At 36.8% G+C, this 24,607-nt stretch overlaps 1 protein-coding gene across 1 annotated transcript in view; it reads left to right on the forward strand.

The window, feature by feature from the left end:
* Positions 1 to 24,607, forward strand: part of LOC128196172 (uncharacterized) — a gene marked incomplete at its 3' end in the record, with an annotated part of 117,873 nt that overhangs the window by 22,554 nt on the left and 70,712 nt on the right. The window lies entirely within an intron of this gene.

Here is a 24,607-nt window from a genome sequence, read left to right on the forward strand (position 1 = left end):
GTCACGGTTAATCAACAAGGAGGCCACTGGCAAGGAATCAGAAATCTGGGAATCTTTTTCAGATGAAGCACTCATGTATATTCAGCAGAGGCCATGGTTTGCTGATATGGCTAATTTCAAAGCTGCAAGGGTCATGCCAGAGGATTTAACTTGGCAACAAAGAAAGAAATTTTTGCATGATGCCAAGCAGTTTGTTTGGGATGATCCTTATTTGTTCAAGATTGGAGCATATAATCTTCTGAGGAGATGTGTGACAAATGAAGAAGCAGAAGGAATTTTATGGCATTGTCATGATTCACCTTACGGGGGACATTTTAATGGAGAAAGAACAGCAGCAAAAGTTCTTCAATCAGGGTTTTATTGGCCAACTTTATTTAAAGATGCTCATAATCATGCTAGAAATTGTGATAAGTGTCAAAGAGTAGGGACAATCACTAAACGTCATTAGATGCCATTACAAGGCATTTTAGAGGTTGAGGTTTTTGATTGTTGGGGTATTGACTTTGTGGGACCCTTTCCTCCATCTTTCAACAATGAATATATTTTGGTAGCAGTGGATTATGTGAGTAAATGGGTGGAAGCATTAGCTTGTCCTAAAAATGATGCTAGCACGGTAATTAAATTTTTGAAGAAGCAGATATTTTCACGTTTTGGAACTCCAAGAGTGTTAATTAGTGATGGGGGATCTCATTTTTGCAATTATCAGTTAGAAAAAGTACTCAAACATTATGGAGTGAAACATAAGGTAGCTGCACCTTATCATCCACAAACCAATGGACAAGCTGAGGTATCTAACAGAGAGAGAAAAATGATCTTGGAAAAAACAGTAACTTCATCAAGAAAGGATTGGTCACTAAAGTTGGATGATGCTCTTTGGGCTTATAGGATGGCAATGAAGACGTCCATGGGTTTATCACCGTTTCAATTAGTCTATGGGAAAGCATGTCATTTGCCAGTAGAGTTGGAGCATAAAGCATTGTGGGCTTTAAAATTCTTGAATTTTGATCCGTATGAAACTCAGGGCACACGCAGAAGGCAGATTCTGGAGCTTGAAGAAATGCGGTTACATGCATATGATTCATCCAAGGCTTACAAAGATAAAATTAAATTTTATCATGACAGGAAGTTGGTAAATAAAGTCTTTAATCCAGGACAACAGGTACTATTATTCAACTCAAGATTGAAGATATTCCCTGGGAAGTTGAAGACAAAATGGTCAGGACCATTTGTAGTAAAAGGAGTGCATCCATATGGAGCAATTGAAATATTTAATCCAGCTGCTGATGATCCACAGAAAAGCTGGGTGGTGAATGGTCAACGTCTCAAGCCTTATTTAGGGGGAGAAGTGCAACACTTGTCCACAATGATGTAGTTGGTTGATCCTTGAAATTTTGGGTCAGACTTGTGACGTTAAACAAGCGCTTACTTGGAGGCAACCCAGTGTTCTAAACTTATTTACTTGTGTTTTTAGAATAGGGTTTGATAATTGGAAACTTTGTCTATTATGATGGTTTGCTTATGATTGTGATTGTTTGATAAGTAATGCTTGATGATGCTTTGATATGGATTGATGTTGAGATGTGCACATTACATGCTTATACAGGTGGTTCACAAGCTTTGTGAACAAATGCATGATGTTGTGATTGTGATTGTGATATTAAGCAGGATGTGTATGTCAAATGTGAATGAGCTTATATGTGAGGTTTTGAGCTCCAGAGTTTTTGTGATTAAGTGCTATTACTTTGAAAGCATGAATGACTTTGCCCAGGTTTTCTATGATTGAATTACTAGCTTGTTTGCATCATATGATCAAGGCCATTTGTTGGTAACCCTTATATTAGCCAATTTCATGAAATGAGCCACTAAAAGAGAACACTATGTGTTCTATCCTTTGAACCCCTAGCCTTGAACATGATTTGAAAACCCTTGTTGAAAAGCTTTACCTTGAGTTAAGTAGAAAATATTTTGTGGTATTGACAAATGTTCAAGTTTGGGGTTGTTGGAAAATAGAAAGGGAAATTGAAAGCATTGAGCTAAGAGCTAAGAATTAAGTATGTGAAAAGAGAAAGAAAAAGAGAAAGAAAAAGAAAAAGAAAAGAAAAGAAAACGCAAAGCTCAATGCAAAAGAAAGTTGGGGAAAAGTAAGAATGATTGTGTTTATATGATTCTCTTAACTCAAGGGTTTTGTGATCTAGAAAAACCAATTTTCTTGTCAGCCCAGCCACATTATAAGCCATTGAAAAGTCCTTGTGAGGATGCATGCTTGTGAATTTATTTGATTGTGGTTAAATGAAAGGCAAAGTCAATTCATGTGACATTGTGATAATAGAGCGAATGAGTGATTACCTCTTATACACTTGTATTTGAGTGAAACACTTTACTTAGTGAGGAAATATTCCATGAGCACATGAACATCCATGCTTAATTGATTGATCATTCATGAAAAATAGCATTTGTTGGATATTAAGTGACTTTGTGAACACTAAAGCATGTGCATGTCTTGATTGAAGTTTTTGTCATGAGCTTGATTGAGTACTTACTTATCTTGAAAAGAGGATTTTTGAATGGAGTAAACAATTGTATTGATTGGTAGAAGATTGAGTTACATCTTGTTTGCTTGAGGACAAGCAAAGTTCTAAGTTTGGGGTTGTGATAACAGTTGAAAAACTGTTATTTTCATGCTTAAAATTGATACTAAAAGCAACCTTTAACACTTAGAAACTAGCTTGGAATCATGCTTTTGTTCATATTTTTGGAAATAAGAGAGCTAGACAGGCTTATGCTTGATTTCAGTGTTTTATGCAGGTTTTAAGGTGAATTTGGTGAAAGAAGTGAAGAAGGATAGAGATGGAATCAGAAAAGAACTCAAAAAGTGCAAACGGAGAAGCCGCAAGTATCGATCAGCGGCAGTTTACCGTTGAGCGACACTCAGGAACATCCGTTGGCTCCGCTGAGGGGTGAAAATGCAGCTGAGGGGAAAATTGACTTTCCGCTAGTATTGTTGAGCGGCAGTTTACCGCTGAGCGGTGGTATTTTGGGCTTAGGCCCACTTTTCTGTAATATTACGAATAATATATAAGCTTTAGGACTTCCTAGGGTTTGTATCTTTGGTTGGAGACGAAGTAAACACACACCTTTCCACCCCTTGGAGGAAGATCTTGGATGCTAAGGCTACCTTCTCATCTTTCTAGGGTTCTATTTTTCATTCTTTCATTATTGTTCATCTAGTTTCACCATGAATATGGTGAACTAAACCTTCTATTGTTGTTGGGGAATCAATGTAGTCTTGTGAAACTCTCATATATGGAATTTGTGTTTTATCATCTTATTTTAAGATACGTGCTTTCTTTCATCATTAGTTAGGGTTTTTCCTCCTTGCTTAAAGCTTGCATTGTTTAACTCATTCAATGCCATGATTATTGATTTTGTCGATATGGGAACGTACGGGGAAATCTAGATCCGGGGAATTTCTCCCAATAGCATATTGCCTAGACATAGGAATATGAGGGTTGGTTGCCGTTAAGCTTCTGCAGTTCAGAATTAATTATTAGGGATGCTAGGAATTGTATGAACTCGTAATTAAGGATAGGCCTTCTTGCAAGGTGATTTAGAGAGTGGCATTAACATTGATGAAAAGAATGATGAATTCCTAAAGTATATGAGAGTGGATAAGATTAAATTGATTACCCCAACAACATACTCATCCATCTAATACATTAAAGTGTTTGATTTCCTCTTTTCCATTGATCAAATTTATGCATACATGTTTAATTATTGTCTTTTGCATTTGAAACCTGAAGAATTTATTCACAAGTCTTAAATAATCAACAAATCATATAACTAACTAAGCCGTGAGTCCTTTGGGAGAACGATACTTGGTCTTACCGAGTTTGTTACCACATATGATTCGGTCACACTTGCCGAGGGTTAAACAAGTTTGTGGTGCCGTTTTTCGGTGTTCATAAATTTGTCATCAGCGCCTGGGCGGTGCATGATAGCGGTTGAAAAACCGTTATTTTTATACTTAATTTTGATGTTAAAAACAACCTTTATGACTTAGAAACTAGCTTGAAATCATGCTTTTGCTTATGTTTTGGAAATAAGAGAGTTGGATAGGTTTTATGCTTGGTTTTCCTTGTTTTGGCAGGAATTAAGATGAATTAGATGAAAGAAGTTGAAGTACTAAGGAGCTGGACTCCGGAAAGGAAGTAAAAGTGCACAATATAAGAGACGCATTCACCGCTTAGGGCAACCTTTACCATTGAGTGGCGTTCTTAAGCTCCGTAGTCACCTCTGAGGGCCTTTTAGAAGAACCGCACTTATCGCTGAGCGCCAAAGGTGCCGCTGAGTGCCATTTAATTGGGCTTGGGCCTATTTTCTGTAATTTTTAATAAACTATATAAGGTTTTAGTCGACGTAGGGTTGGTATCTTTGGATAGAAAGAGGAGAAATCACACTTTCTTCACCCCTTGGAGGCGGATTTTGGATGCGGAAGCTCCTTTTTTCAAATTCTAGGGTTCTACCTTTCATTCTTTCATTGTTTTTCATCTAGTTTCACCATGTCTATGGTGAACTAAACCTCCATTGTTGTTAGGGAACCGATGTAATCCTTTGAAACTCTCATGTAATCCTTTGTTTAACTCATTCAATTGCTTGATCATTGATGTTATCTATATGGACACATATAGGTAAATCTAGAACTGGGGAAACTCTCCCGGAAGCCATATTACCAAGACATAGGAATAGGAGGATCGGTTGCCTTTCAGCTTCTGTGCGAAAATAATACATGAATAATTGCTAGACATTGTTATCTTTTTTTAATTTTTTTATCTTTTTATCATTTTGTCTTTTTATCTTTTTAGTTTATCTTTTATATCTTTTTGTGCTAACAAATGTTTTCTAGGGTTTTGTGCCTAATGTTTGCAGGATGCAATTCGGACAAGAATTTAACTATATGGGCACTCAATTCTACCAACGTAATCTCAACCACTAGAGGGAATATCACTCAACCATGGTCAAAGTCAATTTTGGCAAGCTGTCGGAAAATTTGAGAACTGAACACAACAACAATGGCAGCACCAAAGTTCTCTATTAGAAAGAATGGTAAAGATGGATGACGTCCTTCATCAATTTATGCAAGAGTCCATCTCCACTCAGAAAATCATTGAAGCATCATGTAAAAGGATGGAGATGTAGATTGGTCACTTAATTGAGAGATTGGAAGATTTTGGGGTTGAAACTGAAGTTAACCCTAGGGAGAAATGTCAAGCCATTATCAAATGAAGTGACAAGACTTTAGATGAGAAAAAGATAGAGAGAAAAGAAAAAGAAGAGTTGAGTGAAAAAGATAAAGATGTAGAGAAAGATAGAGAAGTGGTTGAGAGAGAAAAGAGAAAGAAAATTTGTCTGAAGATGAAGAAAGTGAGTGGAAAAAGAAAGTGAGAGAAAAGAAAATTTGTGTGAAGAAAAATAAAGTGAGAGAAAAGAAAAAGAGGATGAGAGGAAAAAAGAAAGAATCATATGAAAAACCCCTTCCTCATCCAAAGAAGTATCATAGGAAGGAGAAGGAATTTGAGCACTTTATGGAAATCTTCAAGAAATTGGAGATTAAAGTTCCTATGATGGAGACATTGCAACAGGTTCCTGGTTTTATCAAATTTCTGAAGAAATTCAGCAGAAAGAAGAAAACAAAAAGAGAATATCCAGAAAGGAGAACACCAACATTGAAGATGGAACTTGAGCTTTATTGGGTGAAGCTAGTGACGTTAAAAGAGCGATTGCTGGGAGGTAACCCAGTGATTTAAGAACTTTTAATTTTTTTTTGGTGATGTAATTGTGAACTTTTGATATTTTTGTTTTTTTTTTGGTTATAAGTTTGTTACAGGGTATACATCTACTGATGGATGTTAGGTGGAAGAGTATCTACTGAAGGATACTATGTTTGTTTACACCTGCTGATGGGTGTTGGTGATGGTAAGATTTGCAGCTACTGATGGGTGTTAGAGGATTTTGGGTCAGGCTCATGACGTTAAACAAGCGCTACTTGGGAGGCAACCCAGTTGATTGACTTTATCTTTGTTTGTTTGTTTTGATTCTACTCTAGTTGCATCATAGGGATTGAATGTTTGAGTGATGTGAGAGACTAAATGCATTGGGTAAGTTAGAGGTATTGGTAACGGACATGTAGGGCAAGCTAGGAAGGAGAATTGGTGCCGCAAATGCCGCTCAGCGGTAATTACTGCTGAGCGCGAACGTGGCAGTTTTGCTGATTGGGCTTGTTTCAATTAGGCTCAGCAGGATTTGGCCCATTAGGTTTCTTTTATACCCTAGGGTGCATCTTGGCCGCCATTTTCAGATTTCCCTCTTCCCACACACTCTAAAGCACTCTCCAAAGAGTTCTCTACACTTTTTCCTTCTTCCCCCTTCATAGAATCTCTCTTTAAACCACTTTTGCATCAAGTTTCCACTAAAGTTTGGGGTTTGGTGAAAGCATTGCTATTAGGGGCTGATTTCTTCACATTCCTAGAGCATTCTTCACTCATCTAGCATCTCCATCCAAGTAAGTATAAGAATTTTACATTCTAGTGTTTTTGAAAGCATAAATTGTTATGAACATGGTTGTCTAAGCATGATTCTTTAGGGATTTTGATTTTTATGCATGATTAGATGAATTAATCACTGTTTGGACCGATTAAATTGCTTGATTTGGGTCTGGAACTAGGAAGATTGCATGTGGGTGGAGATTAGAAGCATTTTTTGAGCATTTTGCAAAATCTGCAGAATCGCCGCTTGGCAGAAATTTCCCCCTGAGCGCAATTTTTGCATAATGGTGTTTTAAGTCTTTTTGCTTATTGGTTTTGCTGCACAGGTTGCGCTGAGGGGTTCTGTTAGCCCTCAACGGTGATAGCAATGGTTTTAAGGAGTTGTTTGTGGTCTACTAATGCTTAACAATATGTCTTGTGGTTTTGTGAATTGTGTTTCATGCAGGGATGGCCTCCTCATCGGGCAAGAGAATCAAGACTATAGGATCCAAGAGGAAGGATAAGGAACCAGAACGCTCCTATTCCTGCAAGTTCCTTTCTCGCAAGCATGAGCGCCATTTCAATATTGTCCAAGATAGAAGGCTATTGATGGAAAGGAAGGCTGGATTGCTACCTGATTTTGCTCCACAGTTTGGAGAGCAATTGGAGAACAGGAATTAGGGGAGACTAGCCACTTATCTTGCACCAGCTAACATAGAAGTGGTGAAATAGTTTTACACCAATGCAAGGCGGTTGGGTGATCATCCCAGTGAGGACTATATGAGCTATGTTAGGGGACACACCATTCGGTATGACCCTGATTCTATAGATGCTAGAATGCAATCCATCCATAGAGGGCAGGTGGCCACAACAGAGATGATCATTGGGGTGTATGATACACCCCCAGGACATCGGTGGACCATGGATGAGTTCAACAATGTGGTGGCATGGCCAGAGGAGCAAGCTCAGGCTAGTGGAGCTGGAGCAGCTAAAGCTTTGGCTATGGATGATGTTGAGGAGGATGATGATGAATTTTAAGATGCAGAAGATGAAGGAGAGGAGGAAGATTCGGATGACAACATGTGTTGATGAGGAGCTAAGATAGCATCTACTGATGGATGCTATCACTTCTAGAGCAGGATTTTTTCTATCTTTTGTTTTGTACTGTTGAACTTATTTGCTTCTGTTTTTAGAATAGGTTGTGATGTACTCAGTGTGAAACTTTATCTGCTATGATGGTTTGCTTGTGATTTATGGATCTTCAGTATTGCTTGATGATGCTTAGATATTGATTGATGTTGAGATTGTGCACTATATGCAATACAGGTGGTTGTTCACAAGCTATGTGAACAGATGCATGATGTTGTGATTGTGATTATGATGCTAAGCAGGATGTGTATGTGGAATGATTGGATGAGCTTATGTGTGGGGTTTTGAACTCCAGAGTTTTTTTGATTGAATACTATTACATTGAAAGCATGAATGACTTTTCCTAGGTTTCTATGATTGAATTACTTGCTTGTATGCGTCATATGATCAAGGCCATTTGTTGGTAACCCTTTATTAGTCAAATGCATGATTTTAGCCCAATAAAAGAGAGCACAATGTGTTCTATCCTTTGAACCCTTAGCCTTGAACATGATAGAAAACCCTTTTTAAAAATCTTTACCTTGAGTTGAGTTGAATAATATCTTGTGGTATTGATAATTGTTCAAGTTTGGGGTTGTTGGGAGGTCTAAAAAGGGAATATGAAAAGCATTGAGCTAAGCACGCGAAAAGCAAAATAAAAAGGAAAGAAAAAGAAGAAAAAGAAAAGCTCAATGCAAAGGAAAGTTGGGAAGAAGTAAGAATGGTTGTATGTAAATGATTATTCTCTTAACTCAAGGATTTTGTGATCCAGAAAAACCAATTTTCTTCATAGCCCAGCCTCATTATGAGCCATAGAAAGTCCTTGTGATGATGCTTGCTTGGGAGTGTATTTGATTGTGGTTAAATGAAAGGCAAAGTTGATTCATGTGACATTGTGATAGTAGAGTGAATGAGTGACCTCTTATACACTTGTGTGATTGAGTGAAACACTTTATCTAGTGAGGAATAATTCAATGAGCACATGATTACATCTATGCTTAGTTAATTGATCATTCATGAGAATAACATTTGTTTGTGACTATGTGAACACCACAATGACTTTGATTGAATTAAAGCATGTGTGCATCTTGACTAAATTCTTTTTGATGAGCTGATTTGAGTAATTACTTGTCTTGAAAGAAAGAGTTTTTGAATTGGTGAACCATTGTATGGATTGGTGGAAGACTGAGTTACATTTTGTTTGCTTAAGGACAAGAAAAGTTCTAAGTTTGGCGTTGTGATAAGGGTTGAAAAACCCTAATTTTTATACTTAATTTTGATGTTAAAAACAATCTTTATGACTTAGAAACTAGCTTGAAATCAAGCTTTTGCTTAAGTTTTGGAAATAAGAGAGTTGGATAGGTTTTATGCTTGGTTTTCCTTGTTTTGGTAGGAATTAAGATGAATTAGATGAAAGAAGTTGAAGTACTAAGGAGCTGGACTCAGGAAAGGAAGTAAAAGTACACAAAAGAAGAGACGCATTCACCGCTCAACGAAACTTTTACCGTTGACCAGCGTTCTGAAGTTCGGCAATCACTGCCGAGGGCCTTTTAGAAGAACCGCACTTACCGTTGAGCGCCAAAAGTGCCACTAAGCACCATTAAATTGGGCTTGGGCCTATTTTCTCTAATGTTTAATAAACTATATAAGGGTTTAGTCGACCTAGGTTGGTAGCTTTGGACAGAAAGAGGCGAAATCACACTTTCTTCACCCCTTGGAGGCGGATTTTGGATACGGAAGCTCATTTCTTCAAATTCTAGGGTTCTATCTTTCATTCTTTCATTGTTTTTCATCTAGTTTCACCATGTCTATGGTGAACTAAACCTCCATTGTTGTTGGGGAACCGATGTAATCCTTTGAAACTCTCATGTATTGAATTGATTCTTGATTATATATGTTTTCCTTCATTAATTGTTAGGGTTTTTCCTCTTTACTCTATGCATGCTTTGTATAACTCATTCAATTTCATGATCATTGATGTTATCTATATGGACACATATAGGTAAATTTAGAACTAGGGAAATTCTCTCGGAAGCAATATTACCTAGACATAGGAATAGGAGGATCGGTTTCCTTTAGGATCGGTTGTCCAGGCTTCAGGGGCCGCCGCTCGGGCGGCCTAATAGGGCGCCCGGGCGATGGACGTCGATTTTCCGAGGCTCAAGCCTCAGACAAGGTGCCCAAGCTTCGTGCGATTCCTCCTTTAGGTGCTTTTCCAGTCCTTTCTGAGCTCTAACTCCTTAGCACTTCATCTCTGCTTTCCGCATTCTCTCATTACCTATCAAAACAAAGGTAATTAGTCATAAAATCATCAAATTCAACCTCAACTCTCTTATTCACACAATTAAATGAAAAAGCATGAGTCCAAGCAAGTTTCTAAGTTAAAAAGGGTGTATTTAATATCAAAATTACATCACAAAAAATGGTATTTTCAACCGTTAATAGCATCCATCACCAATGCCTCTCAACTTTAACTCTCAATTTTTTAAATCTCATTTTTTTCCACTTACTCTATACACTCTCACTTAATCAATACACTTAGTCTCTCACACCACTCAAACATTCAACAATCAATCGCTATAATGCAACTAGAACAGAACCAAAACAATCAAACAAAGACAGATTCAATCAACTGGGTTGCCTCCCAAGTAGCGCTTGTTTAACGTCACAAGCCTGACCCAAAATCTTCAAACACCCATCAGTAAGTGTCTGATAGCATAGTATCCTTCAGTAGATACTCAATCACCTAGCATCCATCAGTAGATGTTGTGTTGTAACAAACTCATTACCAAAACAAAACAAAATAACAAAAGTTCACAATTATATCACCAAATGACAAAAATTAAAGTTTTTAAACCATTGGGTTGCCTCCCTGCAAGCGCTCTTTTAACGTCATTAGCCTGACCCAATAAAGCTCAAGTTCCATCTTCAATGTTGGTTTTCTCCTTTCTAGATATTCTTTTTTCTTCTTCTTTTTGTTGAATTTCTTCAAGAATTTGATAAAACCAGGAACCTGTTTCAATGTCTCAATCATAGGAACTTTAATCTCCAATTTCTTGAAGATTTCCATAAAGCGCAAAAATTCCTTCTCCTTCCTATGATACTTCTTTGGATCAGGAAGGGGTTTTTCATATGATTCTTTCTTTTTTCTTCTCGTCCTCTTTTTCTTTTCTCTCACTTTCGTTTTCCCTTCTCTTTTCCCACTCACTTTCTTCATCTTCAGACAAATTTTCTTTCTCTTTTCTCTCTCAACCACTTCTCTTTCTTTCTCTACATCTTTATCTTTTTCACTCAACTCTTCTTTTTCTTTTCTCTCTATCTTTTTCTCATCTAAAGTCTTGTCACTTCCAGTGATAATGGCTTGACATTCCTCCCTAGGGTTAACTTCAGTATCAACCCCAAAATCTTCCAATCTCTCAAATAAGTGACTAATCTGCATCTCCATCTTTTAAATGCTGCTTTAGTGCTTTTCTGAGTGGAGATGGAATCTTGCATAAATTGTTGAAAGGCGTGATCCATATTTTCCATTCTTTTTGATAGAGAGCTTTGTTGTTGCCATTGTTGTTGTGGTAGTCTCTCAAATTGTCCAGCAGCTTGCACAAATTGACTTTGATCCATGCTTGAGTGAGATTCCCTCCAGTGGTTTAGATTACCTTGGTAGAATTGAGTGCCCATATAGTTAAATTCTTATCCTAATTGCATCCTTCTAGAATTAGGCACAAAACCCTAGAAAACGTGTTAGCATTAGAACAAAAAGATAAAAAGTTAAAAAGAAAAATAAAAGGATAAAAAGATAAAAATCAAGTGAAAGCTAATCAATAATCATACAAATAGAATAGTTAAACCACGAGTCCCCGGCAACGGCGCAAAAAATTGTTAACACTCCGGCAAGTGTACCGAATCATATCAAGTAATAAATGGTAAGACCAAGTATCGTTTCCCTAAAGACTCACGACCTAAACAGTTATGTGATTTCTTGATTAAATAAGACTTGTAAACATTGTGTTTATTAATAACAGTTGAAAAAATGTTATTTTCATGTCTAAAATTGATACTACAAGCAACCTTTAACACTTAGAAACTAGCTTGGAATCATGTTTTTGCATACATTTTCAGAAATAAGAGAGTTGGACAGGTTTATGCTTGATTTCAGTAATTTATGTAGATTTTGAGGTGAATTTGATGAAAGAAGTAAAGTAGGACATAGTTGGAATCAGAAAAGGACACAAAAAGTGCAAAAGGTGAAGCCGTAAGTACCGCTCAGCGCCATTTTACTACTGAGCGGCACTACTTAACACTCGTTGGCACGCTGAGGGGTGAAAGTGCAACTGAGGGGAAGAATTCAACACACGCACTTACCGTTGAGCGCCATTAATTTGGGCTTGGGCCTACTTTTCTATAATTTTTAGAATAGTATATAAGCTTTAGGACGTCCTAGGGTTTGTATCTTTGGTAGAGTACGAAGCAAACACACACCTTTCCACCCCTTAGATGAAGATCTTGGATGCTAAGGCTACCTACTCAACTTTCTAGGGTTCTATCTTTCACTCTTTCATTGTATTTCATCTAGTTTGACCATGAATATGGTGAACTAAACTCTTCTTGTTGTTGGGGAATCAATGTAATATTTTGAAGCTCTCATATATGGAACTTTGTGTTTAAACATCATATTTATGATACATGCTTTCTTTCATCATAAGTTAGGGTTTTTCCTCTTTTCTCAAAGCATGCATTGTTTAACTCATTTGATGTCATGATTATTGGTTTCATTGATATTGACACATACAGTAAAATCTAGATCCGGGGAAACTCTCCAAACAGTAGCATAAACCTAGACATAGGAATATGATTGTTGGTTGTCGTTAAGCTTCCGTTCACTATAATGCATGATTAATTGCTAGGGAGACAAGACATTGTAAACTAGTGATTATGATTAGGCTTTCTTCGCCGAGACATCGGGTTTAAGGTAAATTAGAGATTTGCATTAACATTGATAAAAAGAATGATGAATTCCTAAATATATGAGAGTGGATAAGGTGAAATTGATTACCCCAACAACATACTCATCCATATAATTCGTTCCAAGTGTTTGTGTTCTTCTTTCCATTGATGAAAACTCATGCATACATGTTTACTTTTTGTCTTTTGCATTTGAAACCTCAAGAATTTGTTTATTTTCACAAGTCTTAAATAATCAAGAATTCATATAACTAACTAGGCCGTGAGTCCTTTGGGAGAACGATACTTGGTCTTACCAAGTTTATTAATTGATACGATTCGGTCACACTTGCCGAGGTTACAAGTTTTTGGCGCCGTTTTCGGTGTTCAGAAATTTGTCATCATTTATATTGCGGAAAATAAACATGAATGCAAGTGTTGATCAATTGGATTGAAAGATGCAAAAGTGATTGATGTAAATTATGGAATGATTATGTTGTTGGGGTTTCCGACTTATCCTATCCACTTTCATGTATTTATGAATTCATCTTCTTCATTAATGTTAATGCCACTTTTTAATTTACCTTAAACCCGATGTCTCGGTGAAGAAAGCCTAACCCTAGTTACTAGTTCACAATGTCTTGTCTCCCTAGCAATTAATCATGCACTACATTCGCACAGAAACTTAAAGGTAATTGATCCTCCTATTCCTATGTCTAGGTAATACTGCTTCCGGAAGAATTTCCCCAGTTCTAGATTTACCTATATGTGTCCATATCGATAAAATCAATGATCATGCAATTGAATAAGTTAAACAAAGCATGCATAAAGTATAGAGGAAAAACCCTAACAATTAATGAAGTAAAGCATATATATTCAAGAAACAATTCAATACATGAGAGTTTCAAAGGATTAAATCGTTTCCCAAACAACAATGGAGGTTTAGTTCACCATAGACATGGTGAAACTAGATGAAAATAATGAAAAGAATGAAAGATAGAATCCTAAAAGTTGAAGATCGTTGCTTCCACATCATATATGAGTGATTACCTCTTATACACTTGTGATTTGAGTGAAACACTTTACCTAGTGAGGAAATATTCCATGAGCACATGAACATCCATGCTTAGTTCATTGATCATTTATGAAAAATAGCATTTGTTGGATATTAAGTTACTTTGTGAACACCAAAGCATGTGCACATCTTGATTGAAATCTTTGTCATGAGTTTGATTGAAGTTTTTACTTATCTTGAAAAGAGCTTTTTTTGAATGAGTGAACCATTATACGAATTGGTAGGAGATTGAGTTACATCTTGTTTGCTTGAGGACAAGCAAAGTTCTAAGTTTGGGGTTGTGATAACAGTTGAAAAATTGTTATTTTCATGCTTAAATTTGATACTAAAAGCAACCTTTAACACTTAGAAACTAGCTTGAAATCATGCTTTTGGTCATATTTTTAGAAATAAGAGAGCTGGACAGGTTTATGCTTGATTTCACTGTTTTATGCAGGTTTTAAGGTGAATTTGGTGAAAGAAGTGAAGAAGGATAGAAATGGAATCAGAAAAGACATCAAAAAGTGCAAAAGGAGAAGCCGCAACTACCGCTCAACGGCAGTTTACCGCTGAGCGGCACTCAGGAACCCACGTTGGCTTCGCTGAGGGGTGAAAAGGCCGTTGACGGGAGGAAAACAACTCACGCACTTATCGCTGAGCGGCACTATTTTGGGCTTGGGCCTAATTTTCTGTATTATTACGAATAATATATAAGCTTTAGGTGTTCCTAGGGTTTGTATCTTTGGCTGGGACGAAGCAAACACTCTCTTTTCCACCCCTTGGAGGAAGATCTTGGATGCTTAGGCTACCATCTCATCTTTCTAGGGTTTTATCTTTCATTCTTTCATTATTGTTCATCTAGATTCACCATGAATATGGTGAACTAAACCTTGTATTGTTGTTGGGGAATCAATGTAGTCTTGTGAAACTCTCATATATGGAATTTGTTTTAACATCTTACTTTAAGACTTATGCTTTCTTTCATCATTAGTTAGGGTTTCTCCTCTTTTCTTAATGCTTGCTTTGTTTAACTCATTCATTGCCATGATTATTGATTTTGTCGATATGGGAACGTACGGGGAAATCTAGATTCGGGGAATTTCTCCCAATAGCATATTGGTTGACTTTAAGCTCCTGCACTTCAGAATTAATTACTATGAATGCTAGGAATTGTATGAACTCGTAATTAAGGATAGGCCTTCTTGACAAGGTAATTTAGAGAGTGGCATTAACATTGATGAAAAGATTGATGAATTCCTAAAGTATATGAGAGTGGATAAGATGAAATTGATAACCCCAACAACATACTCATCCATATCATTCATTACGTGTTTGTTTTACTCTTTTTGCCATTGATCAAACTCATGCATGCATGTTTAATTACTGTATTTTGCATTTAAAACTTACAATCAATCGTTCGCAAGTCTTAAATAATCAACAAATTAGATAACTAACTAGGCCGTGAGTCCTTTGGGAAAACGATACTTGGTCTTACCTAGTTTTATTACTTGATACGATTCGGTCACACTTGCCGATTGTTAAACAAGTTTGTGGCGCCGTTTTCGGTGTTCATAAATTTGTCATCAAGGGGGCGGACGTCTACAATATTATAGACGTCCGGCCCCCTCCAGAACGGACGTCTCCACACTCGATTATTTACATTTATGCCACCGGTCAATTATTTACGTTGGGGTTTTGGTGGACCGACGTCTATTGGGTGACGTTAAAGGCCAATTCTGCACTAGTGATTTATGACTTCCAAAATGTTTACATATGTATTTGGTGTCCCTATATATTGGTATAAATGTTTAAGGCACTTAAGAAACCCTAAAAGAAATATTTGTCACAAAGATGTTAATCTTTGATAAGAAAAATACAATTTATTTTATTTCCTATACTAATTATTATTCAAGAGATAGTCCTCTATCCTACCTTTGGCTCGGGCCGACCCATTTCGACCTTCAACTTATGTTAGTTTGTTTGGACCTTTAGTCTTAATCTCCGAACATTCATTTTGGGTCAACTAGTCTTCACCGTCAAACTTAACCTGCCTTAATCTTCAACTTAACCCATTCTTTCTTAATTTTTGGTCTAGATCTGTCTGACTATTCTCCATACACGTTGTCTCTTCTCGATCTTTGACTTGGTGTGATGCATCTCTGTTGCTAACTTGTCTAAATATATTTTTTCTAACTGAGCTATCTCAATTTTTGTCCACGATATTCTATCTTAACCTTCAACTTATCAGTTAACTTAAGTTTTTCTCAAACTTAAAGTATTATAATTTAAAAATCAATCAAAGTCTTTTAGCATAATCATACCTATCTTTAACCTAAAACATTCATTTCAAATTACTTTTAATAATATAATAATATTTATTATGATTTTAATTATTGTGATCTATAACTAAAACTCAATTCTCATAAAATATTATTATTATTATTTTCCATATGAAACTAAATTAATATTTTAAAGAAATAAAATTTTATTGTCTTTAAATTTCACCAACAAATCGTTCTTATATTTTATAATATGTAAATATTACAAGATAAATTTACACAAATTTATAATATAAAAATATCAAAAATATTGTAAAGCGTATCTTAAAATATAAAGGTAATAGTGGGTTATGGGAGGTTTATAAAGGAAAAAAGCACAGAAAAAGGGCGGGAGGCTGAAGAAGAAAACCTCGAATATCCGTAACATTGCATTTCCAGTGGGAGGTTATCTTAAAATGTAAATCTTATATTAAAATAGAATGGTAATGGGAGGTTATGAGAGATTTTAAAAAGGAAAAAAGAGAAATAGAAGGGCGAGAGGATGAAGAAGAAAACGTCCTATATCCGCAGAATTCAACGTATCTGATAACAGTTGAAAAACTGTTATTTTCATGCTTAAAATTGACACACAAAAAAAAAGAAGCAAAGCTCAATGCAAATGCAAAGGCAAGTTGGGAAGAATAAGAATAATTGTGTTGTTATGACTCTCTTAACTCAAGGATTTTGTGATCCAGAAAAACCAATTTTCTTGTTAGCCAAGCCACATTATAAGCCATTGAAAAGTCCTTGTGATGATGCATGCTTGTGAATGTTTTTGATTGTGGTAAAATGAAAGGCAAAGTTGATTCATGTAACATTGTGATAGTGGAGTGAATGAGTGAAACACTTTACCTCTTATACACTTGTGTGTTGAGTGAAACACTTTACCTAGTGAGGAAATATTCCGTAAGCACATGAACATCCATGCTTAATTGATTGATCATTCATGAAAAAGCATTTGTTGGAATTTAAATGACTTTGTGAACACTAAAGCATGTGCACATCTTGATTGAACTCTTGGTCATAAGTTTGAGTGAAGTTGTTACTTATCTTGAAAAAGAGGATTTTTGAATGAGTGAACCATCATATAAATTGGTTGAAGATTGAGTTACATCTTGTTTGCTTGAGGACAAGCAAAGTTCTAAGTTTAGGGTTGTGATAACAGTTGAAAAACTGTTATTTTCATGCTTAAAATTGACACAAAAAGCAACCTTTACACTTAGAAACTAGCTTGAAATCATGCTTTTATCCATATTTTCAGAAATAAGAGAGTTGGACAGGTTTATGCTTGATTTCAGTGTTTTTGTGCAGGTTTTAAGGTGAATTTAGTGAAAGGGGTGAAGAAGGAGAGAGATGGAATCAGAAAAGTCAACCAGAAACCAGAAAAGTCAACCAGTCAACCAGAAAAGTCAACCAGTCAACCAAAAAGTCAACTAGTCAACCAAAATACGAAAAAAGTCAACCAGACGAGTTTTGGGCCAGTTTTATGCGATTTTATGATCTGTTTGGGCCTGGACCCGTTTTCTATTATTTTTATGTCCTATTTAAAGACCTAGATGTCTTATGGTTGGTATCTTGGTAGAAGCGAAGCAAACACTCTCTCTTCCACACCTTTGAAGGAGGATCTTGGATGCTCAGGCTACCTCTTCACCTTTCTAGGGTTTTATCTTTCATTCTTTCATTATTGTTCATCTAGGTTCACCATGAATATGGTGAACTAAACCTTGTATGTTTGTTGGGGAATCAATGTAATCTTTTGAAGCTCTCATATATGGAATTTGTGCTTGCATCTTAATCTAAGATTTATGCTTTCTTTCATCATTAGTTAGGGTTTTTCCTCTTTGCTTAATGCTTGCTTTGTTTAACTCATCCAATGCATGATTATTGATTTTGTCGATACGGGGAAGTTTAGATCCGGGGAACTACTCCCAATATTATATTGGTTGTCGTTAAGCTCCTGCACTTGATGAACTAATTATTAGGAATGCTAGGAATTGTATGAACTCGTAATTAGGGAGAAGCCTTCTTGAAAGGTACTTTAGAGAGTGGCATTAACATTGATGAATTGAATGTTGAATTCCTAAAATATATGAGAGTGGATAAGATGAAATTGACCCCCAACAACATATTCATATATATATTTCAATGAAAGTGCTTGTCTTTTGCTTTTGCCATTGATCAAAAACCTCATGCATACATGTTTATTTTCTGTTTTGCATATTAAACCTCAATTATTTCGTTCTTAAGTCTTAGCTAATCAACAAACCACACAACTAAACTAGGCCGTGAGTCCTTTGGGAGAACGATACTTGGTCTTACCAAGTTTATTACTTGAACGATTCGGTCATACTTGCCGATTGTAAAACAAGTTTGTGACATCATATTTTGGTGATCATAAATTTGTCCATCAAGTTTTTGGCGCCGTTGCCGGGGACTCGTGGTTTAACTGGTTAATTTGTGTGATTATTGATTATCTTTGACTTTAATTTTGAATTTCTGTTTTTATTTTCTTTTTTTATTTTTTCGGTTTTTATTTGATTTGGTTTTATTTTATTTTGATTTTATTTTATTTTATTTGATTAGATTAGATTTTATTTGATTTGATTAGATTAGATTTTATTTTATTTGATTTGATTTGATTAGATTAGATTTTATTTTATTTTATTTTATTTTATATTATTTATCTTATCCTCTGAATCTTTTATCTTCTGAATCTATATCTTCTCCTATATCTTTTTGTGCTAACAAATCTTTTCTAGGGTTTCGTTTTCTTGTGCATGCAGGAAGCAATTAGAACAAGGAGCAAGAAAACAATAGAACCTCTGCTTGAAGGTCTAGACGAGAGTAGACGGAGGAGAAGAATCCGAACATCTAGAGAACTTTTCCCTTCTCCAGAAACTCTCTTACAATCATCACCACAAGGTTTTGTTCATAGCACAGAAAATATGGAGAACAACAATGTTAGAAGAACTCTTGTTGACTACACCAATATAGCTGGACCTCAGCACTTTAACAGTATAGCTATACCTAGAGTCAATGCAGCTAATATGGAGGTCAAACCAGCACTGATTCAACTGGTGAAAAGTAACCAATTTAATGGGTTATCTCATGAAAGCCCATATGAGCACCTCACTACCTTCAATGAGATTTGCAACACAGTCAATATTAATGGGGTGCCAGACGAAGCTATCAAACTTAGCTTGTTTCCTTTCTCATTGGGAGGCAATGCTAAGCTTTGGTTGAATTCTTTCCCAGAAGAAAGTTTCACAGAGTGGGAAGCAATGGTCACAAAATTTTTAAACAAGTACTTCCCACAATCTAAGGTGACAAAAGGCAAGCAAGAGATTTCTTCATTTAAGCAGGGTATGGAAGAATCACTGGGGCATGCATGGGACAGATACAAAAGCTTGCTAAGAAAAACACCCACGCATGGCTTTGAAGATCAAGAAGTAGTCTTAACTTTCCTTGGAGGGCTTGGTTCACAAACCAAGATGATGCTGGACGCCTCAGTAGGAGGCAATATTAAATGGAAAACTCCAGAGGAAGCAACAGAGATTATAGAAAACATGGCTACTAGTGATAATGAGCTACACAGTGAGAGAGGAGCTCCTATGCAAAAAGGAGTCCTCCAATTACAGACACATGATGCCCTGCTAGCTCAAAACAAAATTCTAACTCAACAGCTGGAGACTCTGACTAAAACTCTTGCACAATTACCCAAAGAGTTGAAAACTACTGCACAGGTACAAACCCGGTTGTGCGAATTGTGTGGAGGCGACCATATCAATGGTCAATGTGCCTTTCCAATTGAAGCCGTGGAGGATGTAAACTACATGACCAATCAGTACCGTCAAGGAAGCTACAATCAGGGGTGGAAACCACACCCAAGTATTGGTCAAGGGCAAATTGGGCAAGCTGGTCAATATAATAAGCAGTAGCAGCAACCCACCTTATGGCAATAGTTATCTATGCTTAATGAAAGGTCCATGAGGATGGAGGAAACTCTCAACAATTTCATACAGAAAACTGAGTCTACCCAAAAGCGCACTGAAGCTGCTATAAAAAATTTGGAGATTCAGATGGGGCAGATCACCAAACAGGTGGAAGAAAGGCCAAATAGAAATTTTGGGGCTAATACTGATGTTAACCCCAGAGAAGAGTGCAAGGTGGTAGAGAGTGTTCATGATGAGAAAGTTGAGTTAGATACAGAAGAGAGAAGAGAAATAGAGAGCAAAAGCACTTTTCCTTTTCCAATCCATCAAGGGAAACAACTAGACTTCACAGAATTATTCAAAATGGTGGATAATGATGCACCTTGGGAACAGATTCTACAACAGATTACGGTTTACACTAAATCTAATGAAGAAATCTCTACAAAGAAAAGACGTAAAGATGATGAGGCAAAGGAGTGTATAACTATTAAAAAAGAGTCATTCCCTCCTAAAGCAACAGATCCAAGCAGTTTTTCTATCCCTTGTACCATAGGGAAGAAAAAGGTGAAGAAAGCTCTCCTTGATTTAGGTTCAAGTGTTAACTTGATACCTTATTCTTTACTGGAGCAAATCGGCAATGTTAAAGTGAAACCTGTAAAGGTTAATCTAGTAATGGCCGATGGATCTTCAAAGGAGCCATGTGGGATTGCAGAGGACATTATAGTTTGTGTTGGCAAACTTCAGTTCTTGGCAGACTTTGTGGTGATGAAGATGGAGACAGAGAAGATACCTATCATACTTGGAAGACCGTTTATGAAAACGGCCAGAGCTATCATTGATGTAAATGAAGGTATAGTAGTGCTCCAGGACAGGGAGGAGAGAGTGGTTATAGACGTCTTTAAAGATGAGACGCAAACATAGGAGGAAGAAGCTAGTTATAAAGCTGCATTTCAAGATGCACCCATGACTAGCCGTAAAGATGAAAATCTCAAGGTTGCAGGTAACCATTGTTTATTGTTTCAGGTACACAAGGAAGAAAAGATTGGAAGAGGAGGAGAAATTCCTGGTGACTGGGAGAAAAGAAGACTCCAACTTGGCACACCTGTAAGAATCAAGAACAAGTTGTGGGTTGTGAAGGGCTTTAAAGAGAAGGAGATGATAGAGATAGAGTCTCCACATTCTAGAAGGACCAAAACAGTTCACAGGAAACAGCTGAGGAGTTGGTGGGATGACATCATCCACTATAAAGAAGGAACTTGAGCTTTACTGGGTCAAGCTAATGACGTTAAAAGAGCGCTTGCAGGGAGGCAACCCAGTGATTTTAGAACTTTTAAATTTTACTTTGGTTTGTAATTTTTTAATCTGTTGAACATGATTTTGTGAATATTTTGCTGAACATAGCATTTACTGATGGATGCTAGGTGGTTAAGTATCTACTGAAGGATACTAAGTGTGTAACACCTACTGATGGGTGTTTGATAAGTTGTCGTTGAAGCTATCAAATTAATACTACTTTTCAAGGCAACTTCAGTATTGCCAAGTAGTATTCAAGAAAGTAGACAAGGTTGAAGTAACCCTGAGTCGTCTCCCAACGAACACGGAATTGCTTTTGAATATCTGTGATTCTTACGAATGCTATGCAATGCTTATGAATAAAAGTAATGGTTGAAGAGTGTTTAAAGAATAAATAAGAAACTTAAAAATAGTTACGATGAATTAGGCTTATTCCACTGCTTTTCCAAGATAGATTCATCATCGGTTATTCACAAATAATTGTTCAATTGATTATTGTTTAAGTTTCAAATTAATTAAAGTACATTCTTAATTAATTTGAGGGCGATCATGCATTTAACCAAAGTAAATTCTCAATCAAATGCAAAACCTTTCTAGATTATTCACAATAAATTCAACCAAAGTACATTCTCAATCAAATTTTATTGTGTTTAATCATGTCTATTCTTAAATCTCCTAACCAAATTAAAAGCTAATCAATCAAAGTAAATTCTCAATTGATTATAGTTGAAATTATTACTAATCAATCAAAGTACATTCTCAATTGATAGTAAAAACCATTTAATCATATGAAAGTTCCTAAATTAAATCAAAGTAGATTCTCAATTTAAACCTAGAAACCCTAAAACTCATATAATCAATATGTATGTAGATTGAAACATATTATGATGCAAAAATCTTTGATTTTAACAAGATAGAGAGATGAAAGACATAGAGAGAGAACAACTTAAATAAATAATCAAAATAAACAATTGCATTAACTTAACGTAACCTCAGAATCCCTCAGGGAATTACAGCAGAATAGCCCTAGATGCTTAGCTCTCCATGAATGGAGTTGAATACAAGATGAAAGAAAAGTGAGAGGAGTATGAGAGAATGAATTTTTTAAGTGAAGTCCCTGGGTCTCTTTATATAGGCTTGATTGGGCTTGGACTTTGAATAGTTTGTTAATAAGATATTTTCTGTTGATATATTATATCTTCCAAATAACTAAAAGATTTGAATAATTATAACATTATTTGGAAGATATTTTCTGTTGATATTCTTTAATTAAATTAATTTAACAACTGAATTTTATCTTTTAACTTTTTTAACTTTTTAAAATTGTCCAAATGCCCTGAAACTTCTCTTATCTACACTTTAACCCCTTTCTGAATTTCTGAAATTGCAAGAAAGCCCCTCAGTTGACCAGACTTTGACCAGAGAAGGCTTATTGACCAACTTTGACCAGAGGAGGACGCGCCCAATGGGAGCTCGACACGTGTCAGGCTCCTTCCTTCCCAAAATTAGGGTTCAGAATTGGGGAAAGGGCTTTCCCCTCCGCCTCTGCCTGCGCCGTCACGCGACCTGCATTGCACCGTGAATGGAAAACGCTTCTTTGCTTCTCGTACCAGGATTTACGAATGGAGATGGCTCACGGCTTCTGAATTGGATTTCTATCTGGTTTCTTCTTGCAGGTGATGCGTCGTGATCAATGGAGAAGAAGTTCATGGTGGAGACGTGTGATGGCTGCCATGGATGTTGGGTAATGGCGAGAACGCGAGAAAATTGGATCTCTGTGGTTTTTCTGAGTGCAGGTTTGAAGATGAGCGAAGCTTGGATGGCAGCGGCAAGGAAGCTCGCGAGGTGATGGAGGTCAGTGTTGATGGAGGGAAGGCGCTGTGGTGGCGGAAGTGGTGGTCGCGGCAACGGCGCGGCGACTCTTGCGTGAAGGAGAGAGTGCTCTCGTAGTGGTGCTGCTGGCGATGGCGGCACGGTAGTGGCTGTCCGGTGACGGAGCGGCGCGGCGGACGTTGACGGTGGTCGTGGAGGTTGCGGCAGCGACAGACATTGACGGCGGAACGGCAGTGGCGGCTAGGGTTTGGATTAGGGTTTCTCTTTGGAGAAGATGATTCACATGTGTTAGGGCTGAGGTGGCGAGATGTGGTTGGCTAGATCTGTGTGGAGAGGATTTGGACACGTGGCATGATCTGGTGGAGTCTAGCTTAGGAGGGGTGTGTATAGGAAACTTAGGGAGGTGTAGTAGAAATGGCTTAGTGTTTGGGCTTGGTCTTTGGCCTGTTTCCGAAATAGAAGTGTATGTAGGGATTTTAGGGGGTGCAAGGGTAAAGCTTGTTTGTTTGGCCCATATGTACATTATTTTCCAAATAAAACTTGATTTTGGGCCTGGAATTGCCATTTGGACCAATAAAACTTATATTCTCAGCTACACAAATAAACATTACAATATCCAAGAATAATTTATGCGCTAAAATTTACTTTTTACGTCTCTTTATTTCCCAAACCCAATAATTCCAATCATCACAAATTCACTTAAAATAAACCATTTAAACACAATTATCCCATCAAAATTTTAATTTTCAAACATAAATGTGGGCATAAATATGCACTCATCAGTGTTGATGAGAAAATTTTGCACCTACTGATGGGTGTTGGTAAGTTTTAAACACCTACTGATGGGTGTTGGTGGACTTTGGGTCAGGCTCGTGACGTTAAACAAGCGCTACCTGGGAGGCAACCCAGCTGATTGATTGTTTTTGTTTGTTTCATTTTAGTTGCATAATAGGGTTTGCATAAGTATTCTAAACATTGAATTGCAGGGAACCAGTGAGGGGCATGTTTAGGAGGCACTTAGGTTAAGAAAAGAAGGAGAAGAGCACTTCACGAAAGTACCGCTGAGCGGTAAAACAACCGTTGAGTGGTACTATCGCAGATTGGCTTTGGTTGCCCCTTAGCGGGACCCGAGCCCATTAGGGTAATTTTATACCCTAAGCTACGTTTTGGTTTCTCTTTTCAGACTCTTCTCTGCACACACACTCCTACATACCTTTTCAATGGTTCTCTACAACTTTTCCCTCATCCCTTTTTAGAAAATCTCCCTTCCACTCACTTGCTCACTAGTTTTCCATCTAAGTTTGGGGTTGGGAGAGAGCATCATTGAAGGGGTTGATTTCTTCATTGTGGTTTACTAATACTTAACAATGTATCTTTTGGTTTTGTGAATTATGTTTGATGCAGGGATGGCCTCCTCATCGGGCAAAAAGAATCAAGACTATAAGATCCAAGAAGAGAAAGATACAGAGGACAGCTCAAATTGATGAGGAGTTGAGATAGCATTTACGGATGAATGCTATCATATGCTTATGCTTTTGGGGTTTAAGTTTTTTAAACTTATTTATTTTTTTGTTTTAGATTAGGGTTTGA

This window comes from Vigna angularis, chromosome 4 (genome assembly GCF_016808095.1).
Source record: "Vigna angularis cultivar LongXiaoDou No.4 chromosome 4, ASM1680809v1, whole genome shotgun sequence".
NCBI lineage: Eukaryota > Viridiplantae > Streptophyta > Magnoliopsida > Fabales > Fabaceae > Vigna > Vigna angularis.